This window comes from Entelurus aequoreus, linkage group LG12, assembly GCF_033978785.1.
Source record: "Entelurus aequoreus isolate RoL-2023_Sb linkage group LG12, RoL_Eaeq_v1.1, whole genome shotgun sequence".
Lineage (NCBI taxonomy): Eukaryota > Metazoa > Chordata > Actinopteri > Syngnathiformes > Syngnathidae > Entelurus > Entelurus aequoreus.
In genome coordinates this window covers 54,568,135-54,594,587 of record NC_084742.1, presented here as the reverse complement: position 1 = coordinate 54,594,587, position 26,453 = coordinate 54,568,135, and the positions used below count along the sequence as shown (strand labels likewise).

General features: G+C 43.1%; 1 pseudogene; it reads left to right on the top strand.

The window, feature by feature from the left end:
• Positions 1-344: 344 nt before the first annotated feature.
• The window catches only part of LOC133661296 (transmembrane protein 178B-like), a 42,459-nt pseudogene continuing 16,350 nt past the window's right edge, over positions 345-26,453 (top strand).

The window sequence follows — 26,453 nt, the reverse complement described above, 5'->3', positions numbered from 1 at the left end:
ATTTTGCCGAGTGTGAAATTTGGTGGAGGAAGTATTATGGTGTGGGGTTGGTTTTGCAGGAGTTGGGCTTGGTCCCTTAGTTCCAGGGAAAGGAACTTTGAATGCTCCAGGATACCAACACATTTTGGACAATTCAATGGGATGGCTTTCAAGTTCATGTGTGAGTAAAGGCAGGTGGCCAAATACTTTTGGCAATATAGTGTATATCAAAAAGCTTTAATTGGGAGGTTTGATTTAAGGTCCCCCCTTTTTAGCATGAATAATTTGGTTTTATTGGAGGAGGCACGTGCCGGATAGGTGGTGGTATTTTTAGACAGCTCAATCCAATCCCATGCAGCCCACATTATGCTAACATGCTTGTGCAGACAGATAGGTGTTGATTGGTCGGCGGTCGGGCTCCATCTCTTGCCTCTGCCGTCATCCCGTCATCAGACGTGGGGGGACGCTTTGCTGACTCAACCAGCGAGCCTGGATCCCTCCCCATTCTGCATTCCTGCTGCATGGTGTACACACATCAGGTATGTTTTATTTTCCTTGCAAAATGCAGATTGCATATGTGATAATGTTGGGGTGCACGATTTTCGGGGTTTCTCCTGTACCCCCTCTTTCTTTGTCCTTATAAATGCCACCATTTCATTAAAAACATTTTTTAAAGATGTGCATGTTGTGTTGCTGTTTGCTGAGCTGAGATAAGCGTCCTCGTCTTGTCTCCATCGTGCTGCAGAACAAGACGGAAAAAAGGAGAGGATTATTATTTCCTCTGCAACATCTCGGCTTCCAATTGCAATCCACCAAAAAAAAAAAAAACTCTCCTGAGGTGATGTGAGCTGTAGGAGGAGGAGAAAAAAGGGGGGGATCCGCAGAAAGGAGCTGTCCGTCCTTCGTGGTGCTGATGCGGCTGTGAGGCGAGCATGGCTGCCGGGAAGTTGCTTCTCTACGCCGGGCTCTCGCTGTCTCTATGCGCCCTGGGCATGCTGGCGGTGGCGATGTGCTCCGACCACTGGTACGAGACCGACGCCAGGCGGTACAAGGAGCGCTGCCAGAGCTTCTCCAGCCGCCGCAAGGACCCGGGCTTCATCTACATCCCCAATAACAGCCTGCCGCTGCGGGCCAGCCGGAGCGGCGAGGAGAAGCTGCCCCTGGCCCGCAATCGGCGGCAGCTGTTCGCCATGAGCGCCGCGGACGAGTGCAACAGGCAGTACAACTCCACCAACATGGGGCTTTGGAGGAAGTGCCACCGGCTGGGCTTTGACCAGGCGATCGAAGATCTCATCCGGAAAGGTATGTGGAGGCGAGACTCGGACGTGTAGAAACGTTGGCCTGCAGGCATGTGCTGTGACATCCATAAGGGAGGATCAATTATCCTGCACGGTTGTTCATTTGACCAAAGGCCAAAGAAAAAGGCTTGTTTTCTTGCTGTTATGCAGCAAGTTTCGGGGCTGTTTGTTCTCATGCCTTTTTTTAATTGAGAGCTGATCTGTGTGTGCACTTGCCAGCCTAAATGCTGCTTTGACTGACCTTTCAACTGCAAATAATGACATAATCACTTCTGCTTGTATAATGGCTCAACTCAACTGCTCAATATGGTAGGACGCTTTTCTCAATAACAGTATTGGTAGTCCACTGTTGACTATTTAATGCAGTGGTTCTTAACCTGGGTTCGATGGAACCCTAGGGGTTCGGTGAGTCGGGCTCAGGGGTTCGGCGGAGGTCAAGACACACCCGACTCATCGTGTAAATAAAAACTTCTCCCTATCGGCGTATTACGGATACGGCAACAGCTAACTGATTTGCAGGTGTGTAATTTGTTGTGAGTTTATGCACTGTGTTGGTTTTGTTGTTTGAACAAGGTGATGTTCATGCACGGTTCATTTTGTGCACCAGTAAAAAAACATGGTAACACTTTAGTATGGGGAACATATTCACCATTAATTAGTAGCTTATTAACATGCAAATTAGTAACATATTGGCTCTTAACTAGTCATTATTAAGTACTTATTAATGCCTTATTCGGCATGGCCTTATTATAAGCCTAACCCTCTAACCCTGGCCCTAACCCTCTAACCCTAACCCTAACCAAATAACTCTAAATAAAGTCTTTGTTACTTAGAATATGTTCCCTTAGTGTCCAAAAAACTCTAAATGAAGTCTTTATTACTTAGAATATGTTCCCCATACCAAAGTGTTACCAAAAACATATAACTTTGTCTTGAATTTTTTTTTTTTTATTATTATTTTTTTTGATTAATGAAGGGTTTGGTGAATGCGCATATGAAACTGGTGTGGTTCGGTACCTCCAACAAGGTTAAGAACCACTGATTTAATGTGTTTGTTGTTATTTTTCATGATTAAAAACACTATATATGTTTTTAAGGCTGTCAAAATTAACAAGTTGATTGATAAATTGATCACATTAATCATGAACACTCTTAGATTAATCATGCAATATATTTACTGGGCAGCACGGTGCAACAGGTGTTAGTGCATGTGCCTCACAATACGAAGGTCCTGGGTTCAAACGGGCTCCGGATCTTTCTGTGTGGAGTTTGCATGTTCTACCCGTGACTGCATGGGTTCCCTTTCGGGTACTCCGACTTCCTCCCACCTCCAAAGACATGCACCTGGGGATAGGTTGATTGGTAACACTAAAATTGGCCCTAATGTGTGAATGTGAGACTGAATGTTGTCTGTCTGTGTTGGCCCTGTGATGACGTGGTGACGCGTCCAGGGTGTACCCCGCCTTCCGCCCGAATGCAGCTGATAGGCTCCAGCACCCCCCGCGACCCCAAAAGGGACACGCGGTAGAAAATGGATGGATGGATGGAGGTTGACTATTTCAAATAATCAAAGTTTATTTATATAGCCCTAAATCACAAGTGTCTCAAAGGGCTGCACAAGCCACTACGACATCCTCGGCTCAGATCCCACATCAGGACAAGAAAAAACTCAACCCAGTGGGCACAAGGAGAAACCTGGGAGGGGACCGCAGATGTGGGGATGCAATGGATGTCGAGTGGATCTAGTTAATAGTGTGAGAGTCCAGTCCATAGTGGGGCCAGCAGGGGATCATCTTAGGTGGAGACAAGCCAGCAGAGATGTCCCTAACTGATGCACAGATGAGTGGTCCACCCAGGGTCCCGACTTTAAACAGCTAGTGCATCATCTGTGATCACCTTATAACCTCTCCACGCAGGAGAGGGGGGCAGGGCAGAAAAGAGACGGCAGATCAACTGGTCTAAAAGGGGAGTCTATTTGAAGGCTAGACTATACAAATTAGTTATAAGATGGGACTTAAATGCTTCTACTGAGGTAGCATCTCTAACTGTTACCGGAAGGCATTCCAGAGTACTGGAGCCTGAATAGAAAACGCTCTATAGCCCGCAGACTTTTTTGGGGGGCTCTGGGAATCACTAATAAGCCTGGCTTCTTTGAACGCAGATTTCTTGCCGGGACATATGATACAATACAATCAGCAAGATAGGATGGAGCTATACAGTGTAGTATTTTATACGTATAGTAAAACCTTAAATACACATCTTAAGTGCACAGGAAGCCAGTGCAGGTGAGCCAGTATAGGCGTAATATGATCAAACTTTCTTGTTGTCAAGTCTAGCAGCCACCTTTTTTTACCAACTGTAATCTTTTATTGCTAGACATAGCATTTGTTTGTTGTTTTTCATTATGAAAAACACTATGTATATTTTTAAACAAACTGCACCCACATCGCTTGATGCCTCATCTGCCTGGAGCTGCTGTGACGTAGGTTACCGTAACAACGCATAAATCACTCAAAAACACAGATTCCAACCATTAGAATACTTTCTCTACTTCAACATTTACGGTAATATGAATACGGCACTGCACATAATGGCGGCTAGAGTTTCGATGTTAAAGGTAAGAAAATATTATTAACGTCCGTCAGACCGAATTAAGATTATCAAAGGGCCGTATTTTGCCCAGTTCTTTCACAGTCAGTGAGCAGATCAATGTCTACGTCAGTACAAAAATGGGTGTTGAGACTCCGACTGGTGTGCTCGCTGGCAAATTTCACTACAAAATACAGCCTGAAAGAATTTTAGATGAAACTGTAATCCAAGTTTTGAGCAAATAAATAATTCAAGTAAAACATTTAAAAGTGTTCCTAGATGACATTCTGATTGTTGGTGTGTTTTCTTAATTTTACTTAAGCAAATTTTGACTATACAAGTGAGTAATCACCTGTGATTAATCATGACTAATCCAAATTTCGTGTTTTTGAAGTCAGTTTTCATATAATCAATGTTGTAACAATGCCTTGTGCCTGCTAGTTATTATATTAGCCTTTTTTTTTAAGGGCGGTTTGTCTCAGATGGTAGCGCGGCCGTCCAGAAACTTGAGGGCTCTTGGTACAAATTCAGTTTCCATCATCTTAGTCACTGCTGGTGTGTCCTTGGGCAAGACACTTCAATCACCTCTTTCCCAGAGCCGCTCACACTGGTGTATGAATGTGAATGAATGTTGGCCCTGGGCGCACAATGGCAGCCATGTTCCGCCAGCAGTCACTCATTCACCATCGAGGTGTGAATGAGTGACTGATGATGGATTTCAAGTTTTCATTAGCGCTTTGAAGTGCTATATAAATCTAATCCATGATTAGTTGTTTTTTAAAAAAATGTATTTTGTTTATTTTTTCAAAAATAATTACTCAGCAAAATTACATTATTTTCACTTTGTCTATAATTTGAGCTTGAGGGCAAGTTTTTCCGATGGCCTCATTTCGGTCTTTAACATTACTTATGTGTTATTAATAGACTCCTGTAAAGCTAACCTCACTGACCCACATACACACTCGGTATGTTTAAATGCACTGACAAACTAATGATTGACTTAATTTGTTTGAAGCTAACTACACATATAACAACTTTAATAAGGTTTTTACAAGTAGCTTGCAGTTTTGAATCTCTCCTAAGATGTTTTATGGAAAACAAATGAATGTACTTTTAGACATTTTAAAGATGAGATTAACATATCTAGATTATGCGATTGTAAACCAGTTTCCTCTTGCATGTAAACACTCCTATCCAACAATCTATGCAGGTGCTAGTCTTCCCAACGTGATTACCTGGAAGGACAGTAGATGGCACATTTCATGATCAGAACTACAATATTTACATTTGTATGTCTTTGATTCATTAAATAATGTTCATCAAGTGTTCAAACCGTTAGCGTCATTAGATATTTTGAAGGGAGCTAAAGACTCCCAGAAATATCCTAACTTGTTTGGTACAAATTACAATTTTGGGGACTAATTATCATCATTATTATTTGAATAATTATAATCATTGCTATCATTATTATCATTTATAGTGTATTTAATGGAGGTTGAGCCTCTCCTGACTTTAAAAAGTAGTGACAGTTCTGTTTCGAACTATGATCACGGTTACTTGAACACACCACATTTATGTGCTATGAAATGCAAAGATGTGACTTAAAGTGTCTAATGCTGCCTATTTACATCAAAATAGATGTTATCTTAACTTTTATGAGTGACTTATGCCGTAAAGTAGTCTGCACATTTGTAGTTATTTGTGGAGCAGGGTTCTTGCCACCCTCCTCAATGTTGCATAGTGCCAGTCAGAGCGATACAGATCCCCCCGGGCCATGACAGAGGTGTCATTCAACGAGTTGTAAGTCCATGTATCATCCCAAAAGTTATTTTATGAAAGTTGAAAAGTTACTTAGTGCTGCTTTAAGTTGGTCCAGCTAATGTCACAGACTCGGATAGTGAAATACAGTTGATATACGATATACATGACATAAATTTGGCTGATCAATCAATCAATCAATGTTTATTTATATAGCCCTGAATCACAAGTGTCTCAAAGGGCTGATGATCAGTGTTCGGAATAAAGTTAAGTTAAAATTAAAGTACCAATGATTGTCACACGCACACCAGGTGTGGCGAAATTATTCTCTGCATTTGACCCATCACCCCCTGGGAGGTGAGGGGAGCAGTGAGCAGCAGCGGTGGCCGTGCCCGGGAATCATTCTTGGTGATTTAACCCCCAATTCCAACCCTTGATGCTGAGTGCCAAGCAGGGAGGTAATGGGTCCCATTTTTATAGTCTTTGGTATGACCTGGCCAGGGTTTGACCATTAGTAATAGCGCTATTCAATAGAATAGGTGGTTCATATTATATTTGTGTGACAAAAGGCCACTGGTTGGACCATATGATGCCATACATGTATAGAAAATTGAGTGTCTCCATGGTGACAGCCGATATACACGCAAAAAGCTAATTTGAATAGGGAGGTCTGCACCACTTTAGCACTGGTCATCAATTCTCTTTGTAGATCACCAACAACACGGCCACTAATAGTACACACAATTTTATAGTGTGCACATACTGTTTAGCACGTGGTATTTGGATCTTAGTCAGTAAGGCCTTAAGTTGGGAACACCTACCTCTCCTGCTCCATCTTCTTATTCTCTGGCAGTCCAGGGGCCTCCTGTATTAAGAGCTGTGTGGGTTTTTAAATAAAAATTGGCATATGTTCAAATCTAGAAAATGTTGCACGCACAAAAAATGGATGTATTAACGTGTGCGCGCATTTCTTTGCTACATCCCAATCAAGACCACGCCAAATCAAATACGCAAATCATATTATATACCGCTGTTACTTTTACTAGTAACACGTAATCTAATGAACTACATTGATATACGTTACAACGCCGTTACTGATACGTTTGATGTAACCCGGCATTTACTTTTGAATGATTTTGTATCAACAAGACGACTTCGGAAGCACAGCAAGTTCAATTCAGGAAATACCTTTTTACTAGCAAAAACAACAACCAGCACCACACTAAAAATGGTCCCCCCCCACCCCCACACATCTTTGAATTTTTCTTGATGCGACTGTCGGTGGAAAAAGTGTTGACTACACCCCCTTGCTCTACAGTTCGAAATATTAGATAATGTCAAATGTATATTTCTGTGAGAGCCATTCTAGTCTGCATGAGATGTGCTAAAGATAAATAGTGAATCACAATGAGCTGCATTGATTTTTCATTCGAGTTGGTGAAGATGATGGAGGCTTTGCTTGGAGAGCCAAGACGCATCTAGAAATCCCCCCCCCCCCCCCCCCAAACACACACACACACACACACACACACACACACACACACACACACACACACACACACTTGCTAATGGTACAAGGGCGGACTGTGTGCGTTAAAAGGACAGGAAGCAGCGCTGGGGTTTCTGTTGGATGTTGCTGGACTAAATCCAAGCGTGAAGAGAGAGAGGAGTCTGAATTGTGCTGCAGCTGTGCCTTTATGTGAGCATGCCTCGCTGGCCTCCATGGCCCATCATCTGCAGTAATAGTCAGTCAGAGTGTGTGTATACGTATTTATGTATATACAGTATGCAGTGAGCACATGAATGCCTCCATAGACCAGTATGAGCCATTTTAGTTCTCAGCAACATCAGCTTTGACAAAAACAACATGGCTTGTTCTCATGAAGTGTAGGGATGGGTACCTTTCACATTTAAATTCCTGGTACCTGGGAATCAGTATTGGTACTCCCTGGTATCACTTCGTTGTACTTGTCTGTGTGTATGTGGTATTAAATATTAATTTATTTAATCATTTGTGTAATAATATTTTTTAAATAATTTTTTGTTAACAATTAACATCACACTGATAATGATAATTGTACTGTCCAGTGGTTGTATCTTGTTTTCTTACACTTCTGAGTCTCATTTGCAAGAATGCGTTTTATTAAATTTGTCTCAGGTGTGTTACTGTAGTCAGAAAGTAGTATTTGCCGATCAGTTGAATGTCCAAGTCTTGTCTTTTGTTGAGCCCTACAAAGTGTTTATTCACACTGTAAGGGTCTGATTATCTAAGATCCAAGTACAACGCGCTAAACAGCGTGTGTAATCTACACAATACTGTGTACTATTAATAGGCTTGTGGTGAGTGATCTACTAACCAGCCTACCAGCTCAGTGGCCTTGTGGTTACAGTGTCCGCCCTGAGACTAGGAGGTCATGAGTTCAAACCCCGGCCGCGTCATACCAAAGACTACTAAAAATGGGACCCATTGCCTCCCTGCTTGGCATTCAGCATCAAGGGTTGGAATTGGGGGTTAAAACACCAAAAATTATTCCTGAGCGCTGCCACCGCTGCTGCTCATTGCTCCCCTCACATGGGGATGGGTAAATGCAGAGGACAAATTTCACCACACCTACCTCTACTGCTCCATATTCCTATTCTCTGGCAGTCCAGGGGCCCTTGTATTAAGACTTGTGTGGGTTTTTAAATAACAATTGGCATATGTTCAAATCTAGAAAATGTTGCACGCAAGAACAAATTTGGATGTATTGACGCTTTGCTACATCTCAATCAAGACCACGCCAAATCAAATACGCAAATCATATTGAAATTAGTTATGTGCCTGAGATCTGCACACTCTGCCCAATCATATTTCAGTAGGAGTCAGTATGAGGTGCTTCTTTCTCATGTTTCGAGAGAACGAAAAAGGGTTGAGATTGTGAGCCTGTCAATCCTGTAGGCTCTGAGAACCACACAGGCTGAAATATAAAAAATAAATGGACTGACATCAAGAAGATGAAGAAAAAGATGGATGTGTATAACCAAAACATCCAAGCGGGACGGAGATAAAATAGTGCTACACCCCAACCTAAAAGATAATCACTGCAATATGTAAACCTTTAGAAGAGGTAGGTGACTCTAATTACCCTTAATATAAATATAATTTGTGTAATTTACAACAAAATGTGTTCATACAGTAGCCTGCTAACACCAGATTAGAGTCTCATGAGAAAATTATGTAATATTTGGTTTGCAATCTTTTACATCTAAACATGCCAACACATCAAAAAGAATACAAAGGACTTTGACTCTTGTTTGATTGCTCAATTTATTAATATAACACAGCAGAGCTACTTGCGGTAGCAACTATACGTGACACAAAGTCCGGCCATTACTCCACCGTCCTCAGTGCCATTTGTGCCGCAACCACCTGTGGCTTCAGGTGGAAAACAATTGCTTACATAAATTAGTAGATGTCCTTCCAAATATTATTATGAACAAGAAGCATTAAATGCATTGACGAAAAAGTGAATGTGGTGTCCTTGCCTCGATCTTTCTACATTGTATAAATCAAATGTTGGAAAGGCCAGAACGACCACCTCTGTGTGTTGCCAAAGTATCCCCAGCCAGTAGAAATGTACTTACGGCAGCCATGAAGTTGGCATGAGACCCAGCACATTTCCACACTCTTGACACATCTCAACTTTGCCGTGGAAAAGTGCTTACGCCGGGTTTTTGTGCATACGCACGCTTAATACATGAGATCCCAGGTGCGTGATGATGTGGTTATGAGCCAGGACAAACACGTACCTCCTAATCTATTTTTGACGGTCCCCATTTATTTGTGGTGGGCTGCCATAAACAGAGAACAAGAAATTATATGCAAAGTGATAGCGTTTTATCCGTATTCTCTGGATGCCTCATTCATCATTGTGGGTGGTGAAGCTTCTCTGGTCACGTTCATGCTAGTCAGTAATGGTTATGCTTTCAGCTTTCTGATATTTGCAATTCATTATTATTTGCAAGAAAATATGCATTATGGTGTGTCAAGTAGCAAACGGGGAAAGAAAATGCTTCTCCTATGTTGCTGCTCCATGAAGCATTATAATGCCTCCCTATAACACTGCAAACATGCAAATCAAAAATAGTTTACAAATGTGGAATTGAATGCATCACACTGCTCCCACATAACACCGCACATACACAGGTAGTTTAAAACTGTGCATGAGCATCATATGGCGCAACAACTGCCTTTTAAAAAAAATTATAGTTTACAACTGTGCATGTGCAATTGAATGCATCACAGTCCCTCCACATAACACCATGCGTACACAAGTGATGATATAGTGTACAGGTGTGCATGTGCCATTGGATACATCATATGGCGCAAACACTGTCTTTTAAAAAATATAGTTTACAACTGTGCATGTCCAATTGAATGCATCACAGTGCCCTCCACATAACACCATGTGTACACAAGTGATAATGTAGTTGACAACTGGATGTACAATTGTATGCAGACTGTCTTTGAACAAATATAATTTACAACCGTGCATGTGCAATTGAATGCATCACAGTGCCTCCACATATACAAAGGTAATAATATAGTTTACAATCATGCATTTGAAATTGAATGCATATATCGAAAATCTGTCTTTTAACAAATATAGCTTACAACCGTGCAAGACCCATTGAATGCATCACACTGCCCCCACTTAAGACCGCATGTACACAGGTAATGTCGTTTACAACCGTGCATGTGTCATTGAGTGCATCATGTGGCGCAAAAGCTGTCTTTAAAAAAATATAGTTTAAAACTGTGCATGTGCACTTGAATGCATCAGTGTTTCCACATGTACACAGCTAATATCGTTACAACCGTGCATTTGAACTTGAATGCATGACATGTCGCAAAAACTGTCTTTTGAAAAATATAGTTGTGGAAGTCGATCCCTACCCGTTCCACGGATACCACGTCACAGAGCCAGGCGTGTCGTTTTACCAGAGCTTTTATTTCAGTCATGCAGCTTTTTCTCATACACTTCTTTGCGTGTCACTTTGCTCCAGTCTCTGCTCCCCTCCGCCGGTCGCTCACTGTTAAAGACAACAGATGATTAGACTAACACGTACCACCTGTGTCATCCAATCACCTGTCAGCTGTGTTTCTCCTTCCCGCACATGCCCCGCCCCCAGCTGATGGTGCCCCGCCCTTGACACCACTGCTGGAGGCGTTGACCTTTGCTCCTGCAGACGCGCTGACTCACTTCCCTCCACATACCTCCACCGCCAGACTTAGGCCGGGACATCGTCCGGCCGCGCCCACTCCCCCCCCGCATGAGAGCGAGAGAGGAAGTCCGCCACGGCCATCTGCGCCCCCGACCTATGGATCACTCTGAAATTGTAGGGTTGTAAAGCGAGATACCAACGGGTGATCCGCGCGTTGGCATCTTTCATGCGATGGAGCCACTGGAGGGGTTTGTGGTCCGAGCAGAGGCTGAACGGGCGTCCCAGCAGGTAGTACCGGAGGGCCCCGACCGCCCACCGGATGGCGAGGCATTCCCTTTCGACCGTGCTGTATCTAGTCTCCCTTTCTGACAGCTTCCTGCTGATGTATAGGACCGGGTGGTCGGTGCCCCCCTTCTGCTGGGATAAAACAGCTCCCAGCCCTCTGCCCGACGCGTCCGCCTGCAAACAAAATGGGATAGAAAAATCAGGCATATGCAGTACCGGCTCCTCGCAAAGTGCTTTCCTCACCTTCTCGAATGCCTGCTGGCACTGCTCCGTCCACTGGACCAGATCTGGAGCACCCTTTCGGGTGAGGTCAGTTAGTGGGCTGGTCAGGTCCGCGAACCGGGGGACGAACCTCCGGTAGTAGCCCACCAGCCCCAAAAACTGCCTCACCTCCTTTTTCGTCTTCGGGGTCGGGCAAGCCGCAACTGCCGCGGTTTTGTCTATCTGAGGCCGCGCCTGACCTTCCCCCAAGTCGTACCCCAGATACTGTACCTCCCTCCAGCCAACCGCGCACTTCGCCGGGTTGGCGGTGAGCCCCGCCTGCCTCAGGGACTCGAGTACCGCCCCCACCCTCTGCACATGCTCCGCCCAGTTGTTACCCTGGATGATTACATCATCCAGATAGGCGGCAGCATATGCCGCGTGGGGCCGCAGCACCCGGTCCATGAGTCTCTGAAATGTGGCGGGCGCCCCGAACAAGCCGAACGGAAGGGTCACGAATTGGTATAATCCTTCCGGAGTGGAGAATGCCGTTTTTTCCTTAGACTCTGGAGACAAGGGAATCTGCCAGTAGCCCTTAGTTAAATCCAGTGTCGTGAAAAAACGAGCAGTGCCCAACCAGGAGCTCGTCGACCCGGGGCATCGGGTAGGCGTCAAAACGTGACACATCATTTACCTTGCGGTAGTCCACACAGAATCGCACAGACCCATCTTTCTTCCCTACCAGAACTATGGGGCTGCACCATGCACTGTGTGACTCTTCTATTACCCCCAATTCCAGCATGGCTTTTAATTCCTCCCGAACTACTTTGCGCTTGTGTTCGGGTAGCCTATAGAGCCGAGACCTCACCGTCACGCCTGGGCTGGTCTCTATGTGATGCTGGGTGAGGTTCGTGCGGCCTGGCAGGGGGGAGAACACGTCAGCAAAATGTTGCTGTAAATTGGCCACATCTGCTTTCTGTGACGGCGTCAGATGATTATCACGAGAGGGAAGGGCCGGGGGGAGGGGGGAACCTCCGGCCCCAGCTCCTCGCCCTCCGCTATCGCTGTCACCATGGAGACCGGCTCCGCTTCCCTCCACCCTTTTAGTAGGTCGAGGTGGTATATTTGGGTTGCCCCGCCCCGGTCAGACCGCCTGACCTAATAATCCACGTCACCTACTCGTCGTGTGACCACGAAGGGTCCTTGCCACTTGGCGAGTAATTTAGAGCTGGATGTTGGGAGTAATACAAGTACTTTCTCTCCCGGTGAAAATTGTCTGAGTTGCGTCCCCTTGTTATACAGGCGCTGTTGACGTTCTTGGGCTTGGAGCAAATTCTCACGTGACAAGTGCCCCAATGTGTGGAGTTTTGCTCTCAAGTCCATGACGTATTGAATTTCGTTTTTACTGGGGCTTGGACCTTCCTCCCAGCTTTCTTTAACGAGGTCAAGCACACAGCGCGGCTTCCTGACAAACAACAGTTCAAACGGGGAAAACCCCGTGGAGGCCTGAGGAACCTCCCGCACTGCAAATAAGAGGGGATCCAACCATTTATGCCAATTTGGTTTGTCCTCATGTACGAACTTCCGGATCATGGATTTCAAGGTTCTATTCAACCGCTCTACCAGCCCGTCAGTCTGTGGGTGGTATACGCTGGTCCGAATAGATTTGATCCCCAATAACCCGTACAGCTCCTTTAATGTGCGTGACATAAAGGACGTGCCCTGGTCAGTCAGAATCTCTTTCGGGATTCCGACTCGGGAGATAACTTGAAACAGCGCCTGCGCGACACTCTTTGCAGAGATGGAGCGCAGCGGTACTGCTTCGGGATAGCGCGTTGCGTAATCCACCAGGTCTAGCGCAAAGCGATATCCCTGGGTGCTCGGGTGAAATGGGCCGACGAGGTCAATCCCAATACGCGCAAATGGGACCTCTATGAGTGGTAATGGCCGCAAAAGTGCCCTAGGGGTGGCCGCTGGGTTGACTAGTTGACAATCCGGGCAAGCCGCGCACCAGCCGCGCACATCTGCCCGGATGCCCGGCCAATAGAAACGGCCCATTACCCGATTGAGTGTTTTATCATATCCCATGTGACCGGCCATCGGGTTGAAATGTGCCGCCTGGAAAATCATTTCCCGACGGCTTTTTGGTACCAACAATTGGGTGACTTCTTCCCCTGTCTGAGTGTCACGACTCACTCTGTATAGTCTGTCCCTAATTAATGCAAAGTGTGGGAAATCCCGCGCTATCCCCGGGCGAACCCGCTGCCCATCAATTGAAATCACTTGGTCCCAGGTCGCGCGCAAAGTGTCATCTCGAGACTGCTCGAGTGGAAAATCTTCCATGGGGCACCATTGGGGAACCGGGGAAACCTCTTGCGAAGTTCCCTCCGACTCTCCTTCCCCCTCACCCCCGGCAGCGTCGGATAACCTCGCGTCGCCGCCAAGAACAGCGCGGTCATCCCTTTTCCCTACCAGTCGTGAACACACCCCCATACGCTGCTTTATTAACCTGTTAAACCCTGGCCAATTAGTTCCCAAGATTACGGGGTGTATTAGGCGCGAACTTACCGCCACCTTCACATTATGCTTTTCCCATTTGAAAAAAATTTCCACCGGCACCACGGGATACTCATGAATGTCCCCATGCACACATCTAACCCGCACCCGGATGACCTTTTCCAATGCCCCGGGTCGAATCAGGTTTTGGTGAATCATGGACTGTTCGCAGCCTGAGTCCACCATCGCCCGACGTATATACTCCCTTGTATCCTTACCGATACATAGTATGTCTCTCCTGGACGGGGGGAGGGTGCCGGAGGGTCGCCAGCCCGGATCGATCCCCACATCCATCATTGGACACTCCCGCTGCAGGTGTCCGGGCTGTCCACACCTCCAGCACACCTGCCCAAGCATTCGAGGCGCCCTTTGCGGGGGAAACACAGTGTCCACAGTAACCTGGCCCTGCGGAGGAGAAAGCAAAATATTGTTGTGTCGTTGCTGTGGCCCCGACTGGGCTCCCTCCGCCGGCAGCGCACGTATCCTGCGCGGCGCCGAAGATGGCCGCTCCGCTCCTCCTGTGGTCTTCTCCTCTTTCCCTTTTTCCCGGTGGACGGCCAGGTGGTCCTCCGCCAAGGCCACTGCCGCTGCTACGCCCTGGGGCCGGTGGTAGCGGATCCAAGCTGACGTCCGCGCCGGGATTGCGTCCAGGAATTGCTCGAGGATGATCCGCTCAATCACCTCCTCGACTTGTCCGGGTTGCAGCCATCTCATCGCGGCGTCTCTCAGCGAACGGTCGCTCCTCCTGGCCGAGTCGCATGGCCCGGAACCGGCGTCTGTGGTCCTCATTGGATCCTCCCGTCCTGTCCAGTATCGCCCTCCTCACGTCCCGATAGCTCACTCGGGACACTGGTGGCAGGCTGAGCGCCGCTCGCTGTGCTTCTCCTGCTAGTAGCGGTAACAACCGCACCGCCCACTCCTCCTCCGGCCATGCACATGACTTTGCAGTCGCTTCGAACATGTCCAAAAAAGTTTGTGCATCTTCCATCTCAGCCATTCTGTGCATACCCACAGTCGTTAACGTCGCCTTTGTTGCTGCCGGTGTCCCCGCTGCGGTCCTTTCTGTCATCGCACGCAGAATCTGGCTCTGCTGAGCTATTTGGTCTTACATGGCTTCCATCTGCCGGTGGTTTGCGGTTGACTGCTGCGCCATTTGGTCTTGCATCGCTGCCATCTGCCGGTGGTTTGTGGTCGACACCTCCGCCAGGAGATGTCCAAGCGCCTCTATCGGGCTCGGTGACGACATTACAGTTTTTTTTTTTTGTTGGGCGCCAAATGTGGAAGTCGATCCCTACCCGTTCCACGGATACCACGTCACAGAGCCAGGTGTGTCGTTTTACCAGAGCTTTTATTTCAGTCATGCAGCTTTTTCTCATACACTTCTTTGCATGTCACTTTGCTCCAGTCTCCTCTCGCTCCCCTCCGCCGGTCGCTCAATGTTAAAGACAACAGATGATTAGACTAACACGTACCACCTGTGTCATCCAATCACCTGTCAGCTGTGTTTCTCTTTCCCGCACATGCCCCGCCCCCAGCTGATGGTGCCCCGCCCTCGACACCACTGCCGGAGGCGTTGACCTTTGCTCCTGCAGACGCGCTGACTCACTTCCCTCCACAATAGTTTACAACCACGCATGTGCCATTGAATGCCTCACAATGCCTCCTCATAACCATAGGTGGCAATCTACATTTCTGCCAGTGGGTGCTCGGTGTGTGTATTAAAAAAAAAAAAAGACACTCAGCAAAGTTAATATCATATATGATTTGTGGCTTTATTGTTTTGTAAAACGGACCAAACTCGCCACAAAATTAACTACAACAAGATTGATTTAAAAAAACATTTTTTAAAGATTGAAAGTTGCCATCAATCCCACGTGGGTGCTCGGCATTGTCCGTGGGTGCTCGGGCCCCGGAGCACCCAGGGGATCGGCGCCTATGCTCATAACACCACACATACTTAGGTGATGAAATAATTTACAACTGTGCATTTGCCATTGAATGCATCATGTTAAAGTTAAAGTACCAATGATTGTCACACACTGTCAGGTTCAAACACCAAACTATCTATTACACAAGACAAGAAGAAGGAATCAGGCAGAGACAGAGTTAAATTTTTCTAATGTGGAGAGACGTTTGGGGCTGCACACTCAGTTACAGTCTCCCACCACGCTCTAAGGTACAGCCCCACGCGCTCTATTTATTCAGGAGTTCCCTAGTTAACATCACTGAGGCTGCCTCTAAAGGGAGTGGTCACACATATCATGCAAAGCAGCTCCAGTACGCACAATACGTGACGGAATGTGCTGGGGGCCTTGTGATTGCCTCGTCTCTGCTTCGTCTGCGTGCTGTCGTCTTATCTTCGTTGAGGTACTTGAAGTCCTTGGCTGTTAGCGGGCTAAAACAAAGAAAACATATGCGGCGAGACCACCCCTCATATGCCGTGGAAGATAACAAGTTGTGTGCCCTTGCATGAAGCAGAAAAGAGCACAATAGATAATAACTATAGCAACAGCCTTTAAGCATAAGAGTTGTGTGATAACTTATATATAATTATTCTAACACACACACACTAGGTGTGGCAAAATTATTCTCTGCATTTGACCCATCACCTTTGATCACCCCCTGGGAGGTGAGGGGAGCAGTGGGCAGCAGCGTTTTGGTGATTTAACCCCCAATTCTAACCCTTGATGCTGGGTGTCAAGCAGGGAGGTAATGGGTCCCATTTTTATAGTCTTTGGTATGACTCGGCTGGGGTTTGAACTCACAACCTACCGATCTCAGGGCGGACACTCTAACCACTAGGCCACTGAATTGGACATGTGTCGCAAAAACTGTCTTTTAACAAATAGTTTACAACCGTGTATGTGCCATTGAATGCATTACGCTGCCCCCACATAACACCAAACGTACAAAGGTAATAATATAGTTTACAACAATACATGTGCCATTGAATGCATAATATGACACGGAAACTGCCTTTTCACAAATATAGTTTACCACCGTGCATGTGCCATGAATCATATAATGCGAGAACTTCCTTTTAACATTCGTGTTTAAATGATGCATGCGCAATTGAATGCATCACACTGCCCCCAGATGACATTGCACCTACACAGGTAATAATGTTTACAACCAGACATGTGTCGTTGAATGCATAACAATGCCTCATTATACTGTAAGTTTCTGATCTGTGGTTATCTTCACATGTTGCCAACATTTCAGAGTTAGCCCTTCAAACGCTCATTAGGCTGAAGTCTCATAAGATTGTTTAAACTCTAAGGATGTGTCTCAATTTCCGCATTTCTATACCTACACTTAGCATCGCGAGCGCATAAGTAAACACACTTACGCACTTGAAATGCTCGGCCTGAGTGGAGAAGTGTGCGATTTTAGACACAGCGAAAGTTTTGTTTGACTTTTCAGGCTCATAGGCTATGGAATGTGTCTCTGTTTGTCCTCAAGCTAACAACTCATGCCCTATTTAGTTAATTTCTGCATATTTTCCATGAATAAACATTATCCCTGCCAGGTATTAATGATAACCTAGCTGTACTTATTGCATCTCATCGTTGCGCCAATTAATTCCAATTGACTTAATTTTTAACAATGTTGTGATATTCCGCGCCCATACAGTACATTTATCTCGATGCGTCGTCTGTTCCTTTTTCTAGCTTCCATTTGTCTCCTCGTCTCTGCAGCGTCTTCCTTTGGAGATGCATCGTTATGTAGATTTATGGAGGCAGCGGCGGTAATGGGTCAACATGAAAACCACTAAAACCCTCCATTTTCAAAAGTTTCTCCGGTCGCATTAAGAGCGTAATGGCATGTGCTAGAATGGATGGGTGTGAGTCAGTGGATGACCACTGCCTTCTTCCTGTCACCAATCCCATATGATCAGAAAAACAATGAGGAATTGATGCCATTATGCCAAGCACCACACAAGTGCCACCGTTGAGTGCTTGAAAGAGACACACACACACAGACACACACACTCACACACACACGCATGCTTGTATTTGTTACCTTATTGAGACCTCCGAAAAATGCCTACCTCTTTAGGACCACCCTTTCTAGATGTATAAAGATGTGTATTTACAACATTAATAATATACACTACCGTTCAAAAGTTTGGGGTCACCCAAACAATTTTGTGGAATAGCCTTCATTTCTAAGAACAAGAATAGACTGTCGAGTTTCAGATGAAAGTTCTCTTTTTCTGGCCATTTTGAGCGAATCACCAAAAATGATTCCCGGGCGCGGCTACGCTGCTGCCCACTGCTCTCCTCACCTCCCAGGGGGTGATCAAGGGGATAGGTCAAATGCAGAGGACAAATTTCACCACACCTAGTGTGTGTGTGACAATCATTGGTACTTTAACTTTAACTTTAACTTTAATTGACCCCACAAATGTGATGCTCCAGAAACTCAATCTGCTCAAAGGAAGGTCAGTTTTGTAGCTTCTGTAACGAGCTAAACTGTTTTCAGATGTGTGAACATGATTGCACAAGAGTTTTCTAATCATCAATTAGCCTTCTGAGCCAATAAGCAAACACATTGTACCATTAGAACACTGGAGTGATAGTTGCTGGAAATGGGCCTCCATACACCTATGTAGATATTGCACCAAAAACCAGACATTTGCAGCTAGAATAGTCATTTACCACATTAGCAATGTATAGAGTGTATTTCTTTAAAGTTAAGACTAGTTTAAAGTTATCTTCATTGAAAAGTACAGTGCTTTTCCTTAAAAAATAAGGACATTTCAATGTGACCCCAAACTTTTGAACGGTAGTGTATACATACTATACAAATATAAAAAAGTTAAGCTTTTAGTAAATTTTGTTGTTTTAATTTTTTTTTGTGTTATTACATTATGTCTCTATATGCATATCATATTTTTTTAAATTAATTTTATTACATATGTTGACCAGAGGGGGAGCACTTTTAAAACCGACACACACTTGTTCATCCTATGGTCACATATGGGTCACGGGTTGTCTTACGTCTGCACCAGAAGTTGTAAAATCGGCTGTTCACCTGGTGGGTTTTTCTCGGGGATGAATAGGGAAGTCCTTCTTTAGCTGCCGTCTTGTTTTATCATATATTGCTGCCTTTGCACCTGTCAATGTTTAATTTTGTATGCACATTAAATCAACAAAAAATCCTGTCTTTGGAGCAATGTTCACAGACTCTAGTATTTCATTCTCTATTAGATGCAAATGTTTTTTGTATTGGGACCATAATTTCAGTCCTAACTTGTTCACCGGTCCTCATATGGGAGGTACTTTTCCTTGTTGATATCTCAACAAGGGAAGAAATAAAAGAACACACGCACACGCACACGCACACGCACACGCACACGCACACACGCATTCTTTTTTGTCTTGATTCAATCGCACACACATACAGTCTACCTGACATCTAAAATAAACCCAGCTCCTGTTCTATTACAGTATGTTTTCCAGGGAATTGCTGTGACCTTTGACCCTGATAATGTTGCCCAAAGTGGCCGTTTTTGTCCCGCACTGCTTTTTTTGTTGTTGTATAGCGCAGTGTTATTTATACAGCACAATTTGTACGCAAGGCAATTCAAAGTGCTTTACAGACGCATGACATCACACAAAGGCAAATAAAATCATAGATACAACATTTTCAATAAAATAACCATGAATTAATAAAAGCTATGAGTGTAGATAAAACACTTTTAGTTGTCATAAATAAGTGCATAAAATAAGTGTTTTCAGGATTTTTGGAGCAGAAAATTGAAACGCAGCCTCACCTAGTCTCATCCTGACTCTGGCCTCTCATCCTGACTCTGGCCACCACCAGTAGATCATTCCTTAAGATTCCCCAGAGCCAGAAAGGGTTCATATTGCTCTAACATGTAAGAGATTTACTTTGGTGCGAGACAATGAAGTCTTGGACACAAGCAGAGCTGTTTTAAAGTCTATTCTCTGAGTGACAGGAAGCCAGTGCAGTGACCTGAGCACTGGAAAATACAAATTATTCACTTTTAATGAGATTTATTATTAGATATTACACTATCTTGGTTTGTCAACAACAAGAGAAGATCTGGCTGTTTTGTTTAGATATTGAGAGAATTGTGTCTCTTAAATGAGCAAAATAGTGAGCGCAATCCATTTAGCGCAGGGGTCACCAACCTTTTTGAAACCAAGAGCTACTTCTTGGGTACTGATTAATGCGAAGGGCTACCAGTTTGATACACACTTAAGTAAATTGCCAGAAATAGCCAATTTGCTCAAATTACCTTTAACTCTATGTTATTATTAATAATTAATGATATTTATCTTTGTGGAAACACTGATCATCTTAATGATTTCTCACTATAAATATATATAGAAACAGATAAAGATCAATATGCAACACTTTATTTTTATATTTTCTCTAAGTGTACATTTTTCAAATTGAACATTTTCAAATGATCACTTCTAAGACAGTCTTGTGAAATCACAATATAATGATAAATGGGTTATACTTGTATAGCGCTTTTCTACCTTCAAGGTACTCAAAGCGCTTTGACAGTATTTCCACATTTACCCATTCACACACACATTCACACACTGATGGCGGGAGCTGCCATGCAAGGCGCTAACTAGCAGCCATCAGAGGCAAAGGGTGAAGTGTCTTGCCCAAGGACACAACGGACGTGACTAGGAAGGTAGAAGGTGGGAATTGAACCCCAGTAACCAGCAACACTCCGATTGCTGGCACAGCCACTCTATCAACTTCGCCACGCCGTCCCTATATCCCATTTTAACTAGCTAGCCACTAACATTTTTTAACAAATCATGAATTACTTTGCACCATGTTTGTACAAATAATAACTCATGTAAAATACAAAAGTAAACTCTCAAATTTTTAAATAAATCATGTCACACTTTGTACTGGACACCAAATCTGTTATCTGTTTCTTTGTCAGTTAGTGAAGACCAAGTCTTTAAAATATTTTCTTGGATTTTCAAATTCTATTTGAGTTTTGTCTCTCTTAGAATCAAAAATGTTGAGCAAAGCGAGACCAGCTTGCTAGTAAATAAATACAATTTAAAAAATAGAGGCAGCTCACTGGTAAGTGCTGCTTTTTGAGCTATTTTTAGAACAGGCCAGCGGGCTACTCATCTGGTCCTTACGGGCGACCTGGTGCCCGCGGGCACCGCGTTGGTGACCCCTGATTTAGCGTCTGTCTTCATGTATATGCAAAGTTTGTCGATTACAGAACGCCAACAATACTGGGAGAAGGAAGTATAAATATAATTATTAAACATACACAATGTGATTTATCAAGATTAAAACTGTTTTGCATCCAAATTTAGCACGTCTGGAATGTTCGGTCAAACTAGCACAGTCGCACACAAATGGCTATGAAAAAGAGAGAGAGAATATTATGTCTGCGTGTGTGTTATCGTAAATTAAAAAATATTAAACATCATCTTTTCAGCTATATAATTTCATGAAAACTAATCCAATTGATTTGTTTTGGTGAATGCTGGTTTTTTTTTTCATATGATAAAGATATTAACATATCTGCAATATGGAAAAACTTTTGTCAGCAACGCTGCAGCACTTTCCAGAGAATACCTTCAGCATGCTAGAAGTTGTGTTGACTAGATCAGTGTTTCTCAACCTTTTTTGAGCCATGGCACATTTTTTTCATTGAAAAAATGAGGCACACCACCAGCAGAAATGTTAAAAAATGAAACTCCACCAAGTTGTCTTTTTTTTTTTAGTTTGTTGTTGTATTCCTGTGTGGTGCTTTAGTTCCTGTCTTGCGCTGTGATTTTGGTGGCTCTTCCTGTTTTGTTGGTGTTTTCCTGTAGCAGCTATATGCTTTCCTTTGAGCGCTATTGCCTGACCTGCTTTGTATTGGCAAACAAGACTATTTCAGTTGTGCGGACACTATCCTTCTTTGTGGGGACATTGTTGGTTGTCATGTCATGTACGGACACACACACACTGTAAGTCTTTGCTGTCGTCCAGCATTCTGTTTTTGTTTACTTTGTAGCCAGTTCAGGTTTACTTTCGTTTTGCACAGCCATCTCTATGCTTCAGTGCCTTTTCCTAGCTTGACTTGCCTTTTGTTCATTTTTGGTTTAAGCATAACATAGCTTTTTACCTGCACCCTGTCTCCCGCTGTGCTCTGCATATTGGGATCACGACAAACCATCCTCGACACGTTCCGACTTCTACAAAGCAATGAACTACCTGCTGCCACCTACTGATATGGAGTATTACATGGTTACCCTGCCGAGCTCTATACAGCACAGACACTAGACAACGTCACATTATTTGTAGATTATAGTTATTGATTTGCAAATATTTTTTGGACCAATTAGATGAAGTTGCATAATTTCCCACGGCACACTAGTGTGCTGGGGCACAGTGGTTGAAAAACACTGGTCTAGATCACATTTCAATGAATCCTAGAAAAGTTATATTTGTGTGCTGCATGTCAACAACATGGCAAATGGCCACAGGTTGGAGTGTATGATAACATAAATGTGGAGGCAAATTAGTGTATTTGTAATTACAGCCTTAAGTACATGCAAACATCTAAGGGAAATAGCACCACTTTTGCACTTGTTATCAATTGTACACACGGTCACAGCAGATGACTCGCATTATGCCCACTAAAAGTACACACACTTTCATTATTCACACACACCATTTAGCACTTACCGTATTTGGATTTTAGAAGATCAGCCCCCAAATGTATTACAGTGAATTTAATGCAAAATTGTCACCAATCCCATATGATCAGAAAAACAATGAGGAATTGATGCCATTATGCCAAGCACCACACAAGTGCCACCGTTGAGTGCTTGAAAGAGACACACACACACACACACACACACGCACACACACACACACACACACACACAAACACACACACACACACACACACACACACACACACACACACACACACACACACACACACACACACACACACACACACACACACACACACACACACACACACACACACACACACACACACACACACACACACACACACACACACACACACACACACACACACACAGTTCAGTAGCAAGGGACTCAACAGCAACAAATGAGCAACATGCATGCTTTGAATAGGAAAAGGCAGCACCATGCTGGGGGAGAAAATTATAAGAATCTAAAATTCTCGGCCAGTCGTCCAAATTCATATCTCAGGATTGTATTGGTTTATTAGGAAAAAATTGTCTTGAAAATAAATTGCATCTTCAATGGAGCATTTTTTGTCATGTCACGAGGAGGAAATATGTTGTTTTTTGTGCAGCAGGGTTAGTTTAGTCAATTCTAAAATGATATTATTATAATTATTATTATTAGTAGTATTATTCTATTATTCGACCAGTCAACAATTTGTTTTTCAATTAGTTTGAGCTTGACGTTTAATTTTAACTAATTTTTAAAATCTATTGTAGTTGGTTCAATTGTTACAAAATAAACATAGGTTACTGGGAAACAAATTGTTTATTGCACAAAATACATATCCACAGCAACAAAAATAATCACCATACAGCGCTGAAAGTGCAAGATGTCCTGTAAACATGACATTCAGTTCAAAAACCTTTATATGCAGTACGGTTTGGGTTATTTAGCTGCTTGTATTTACCCAAATAAAAGTGTAAATATGAAAATTTCTGATGGTCTATCAATTAAAACGTTATTACGCTACTAGTCGACAATAACACATCTTTGTCGATGAATCTTTATAATTAATTTTGTCGATTATGCCGACTAATCATAGCAGCCTGTATCTGTATCCTATAGCAAATTTTACCTATAGTGGTTCAATGCCACCGAGATGGCTGGTAAAGAAAAAAAAGAAAAAATAATGAATATGTTTCTTCCGGATCTTTTTGTATAGTACAATATTATGATATAATGGTTACTTTGCACCTTTAGTCAAAATGGCAGCAAGTTGGAACTGCAACAATATTGAAAACATAATAATCATTAACTGTAACAAATGTACCTGCAATTTTAAAAAGTACTAATTGATATGCACCTGTACTTTATATTAGCTCAGCTTTTTCAGCGGCGAAATGTTTGCCGTCTTTGAGAATATTTACATAGCACGCAGGCTGTTTGTTATCACCAGGAGTTCTCTCGTCTTCCTGGAAGCAGTTAAATAATTCAGGTACATGTGGTAACACCCAGTGCTCATTAGCGACCCTGCTGTGTGCAAAAGCAACGTGCCGGGCCAGACTGCCTCCTGGCTCCCTCATGCCCTCATAAGAATTGAATACTAACAATATTTTCAAGACTAAATTACATAATTTTGCTCTCCTAGCCCTTACAATATGGAACGAGTCGATGCATCTCCAGTATGGGGCGCATACAGTACACAGAGATAGTACAGCGAATATTCATTTTTAATGACAATGCAGCATTACCATGCATCAAGGTGCGACTTTTATATTAAATTACCATCTTTGAAATCATTACAAGGGCACACTAACTTATAACAGGGAACTCCTTGGTCTATAAAATCTGCAAAAATCTATATTGTGTTTGCCAACTATGCTAATACACATTTTTCAAATTGGATTAATCACACTTTGGAATTTTTAATAATTGCGATTAATCACAGTAAAACACTTGCTTACATAATTTAACCTTCTGTGGCATACATAATGTATTGGCAGTTAAGCTCCACCAGCATGAAAAAGTCCTCAGAGAGTTAAGGTGTATGAAACATTTCCCAAAATTGTCACCTGTAATTCCAAACAAATTCTAATATTTATCTTTAAAATGAAACCCTGATATTAGAAACAGCAACAATATATTAACATTAGTTTTATTACAAATCCTACATACTGTACTGCAGTGGTTCTCAAACCTTTTTCACCAAGTACTACCTCAGAAAACACTTTGCTCTCCAAGTAACAACATAATGACCAACATTAAAAAAAAAAAATTAAAAAAAAAACAGTAGCATAGTAGGCCTAAGTCTTCATTAAAAACAAAGCAGAGGTTTTATTTAACAAGTATATTTAATTTGCCACTGTAACATTGTACACAGTTTGAACAGTAACACTGTTTTTGAATATTGGAAAATAAAACACTTATCGCCTCATTGAGTGATTCTTTGGTGTACCACTTGATGTAGCCCCTGTACCTACTAGTGGTACCCGTACCATAGTTTGAGAATCACTGTTGTACTGTAGGCCTGATCTTTACCCTCGTACCCTGAGCCTTTTAACTATTACTCAATCGATTTTTCTAAATAAAAAAACCCTGACAAAATCAGATCAAATGGGGCATTCAAAGGGGGATTAAAAAATGTTTAGTTTTTATTTAGTTTATGTTTTATATAGGACTGATTCGAGGAAAAAAAGCTAAAAAAAATATGAATCCATACATAAATACTCCATGAGGACTTTTTTGTCCTGGAGGTACTAAACTGTGCTAAAATTGTGTGCGTGTAGAGAGTGTTTTGCATTTTTCCCAATTTTCAAATGTTTATGACGCTCAGATGTTTTTTTTTATAACATCCACAAAGTTCAGTGAGCATGTTGTTTTATGTGTGACCATGTGTGTTGACTTTTTGTGTTGGTTGCAGTATTTTTTGCGCCATGACTAGGGAAGGTTGTTTGGATTGGGTCATTTAAGTAATTGCTGTGCTGCATTCTCTTAAAAGCACAAGTCATGGTCATTGACCTGATTTACTGCGTTCACATAGCCTATAAGATGGTGGCAAATTTGTAACAACCATATCTAAAATTAATTTGTAAACACCCCGCGATCCGTATCCTTATTGAACTTATGACGTCTCACGGGCCAAATTGAGGAAGCCGATGGGCCATATTTCGCCCGCCTGCTGTAGTTAGGACACCACTGTTTTATTTGAATACATTTAAAAGATTTGCTCAAAACTTGGTAACAGTTTGTGTATTTTGAAGTCCGCATTTCTTCACTCCTAACCTTCATGTTATCAAACCCCCCAAAAAACAACACTTAGGTTTGACCCCCTAAACCGGATTGACCTGAAATCAGCTCAAAACAAACCTTAGTGTGTCAGCCAGTCCATATCAACATCTGTAGACCTCTTGCTGTAGAGATCCCATGGAAACACAGACAACTTCATGTTCCAGCCTGTGGGTAACCACAAGCACACAGACACTTATTTCCATTTGTCACACACCACAGGAAAAATGGTTCGTTAATAATAAATGATCTACGGTCTATTGTGTGCTTACAGGAAATGACATAGACAATATCTATGTATGGAAGTACACTATTAATAATCAGTTGTATTTTTCGAATATGAAGAAAATTACATTTGAGTTTCGGCCTGCAAATGACGTCTGGGCTGTATTTTGGCCACAGCCCTTTAGATCCTTTAGGGCTACAATAGCCTATCAGTGGGGTAATTTGTGTTAATATATTGGCCCTCAGCAGTTCCTAAAAATTCAGTTCAACTGAAGTACAAAAGCAAAAATGAAAAAAAGAGAGGGATTTTTTTATATGAGAATAAAGTCATGAACATTAGGAGAATAAAGTTATAGTATTAAAGAAAAATGTTGTAATCTTACGAGAAAAAACATATAA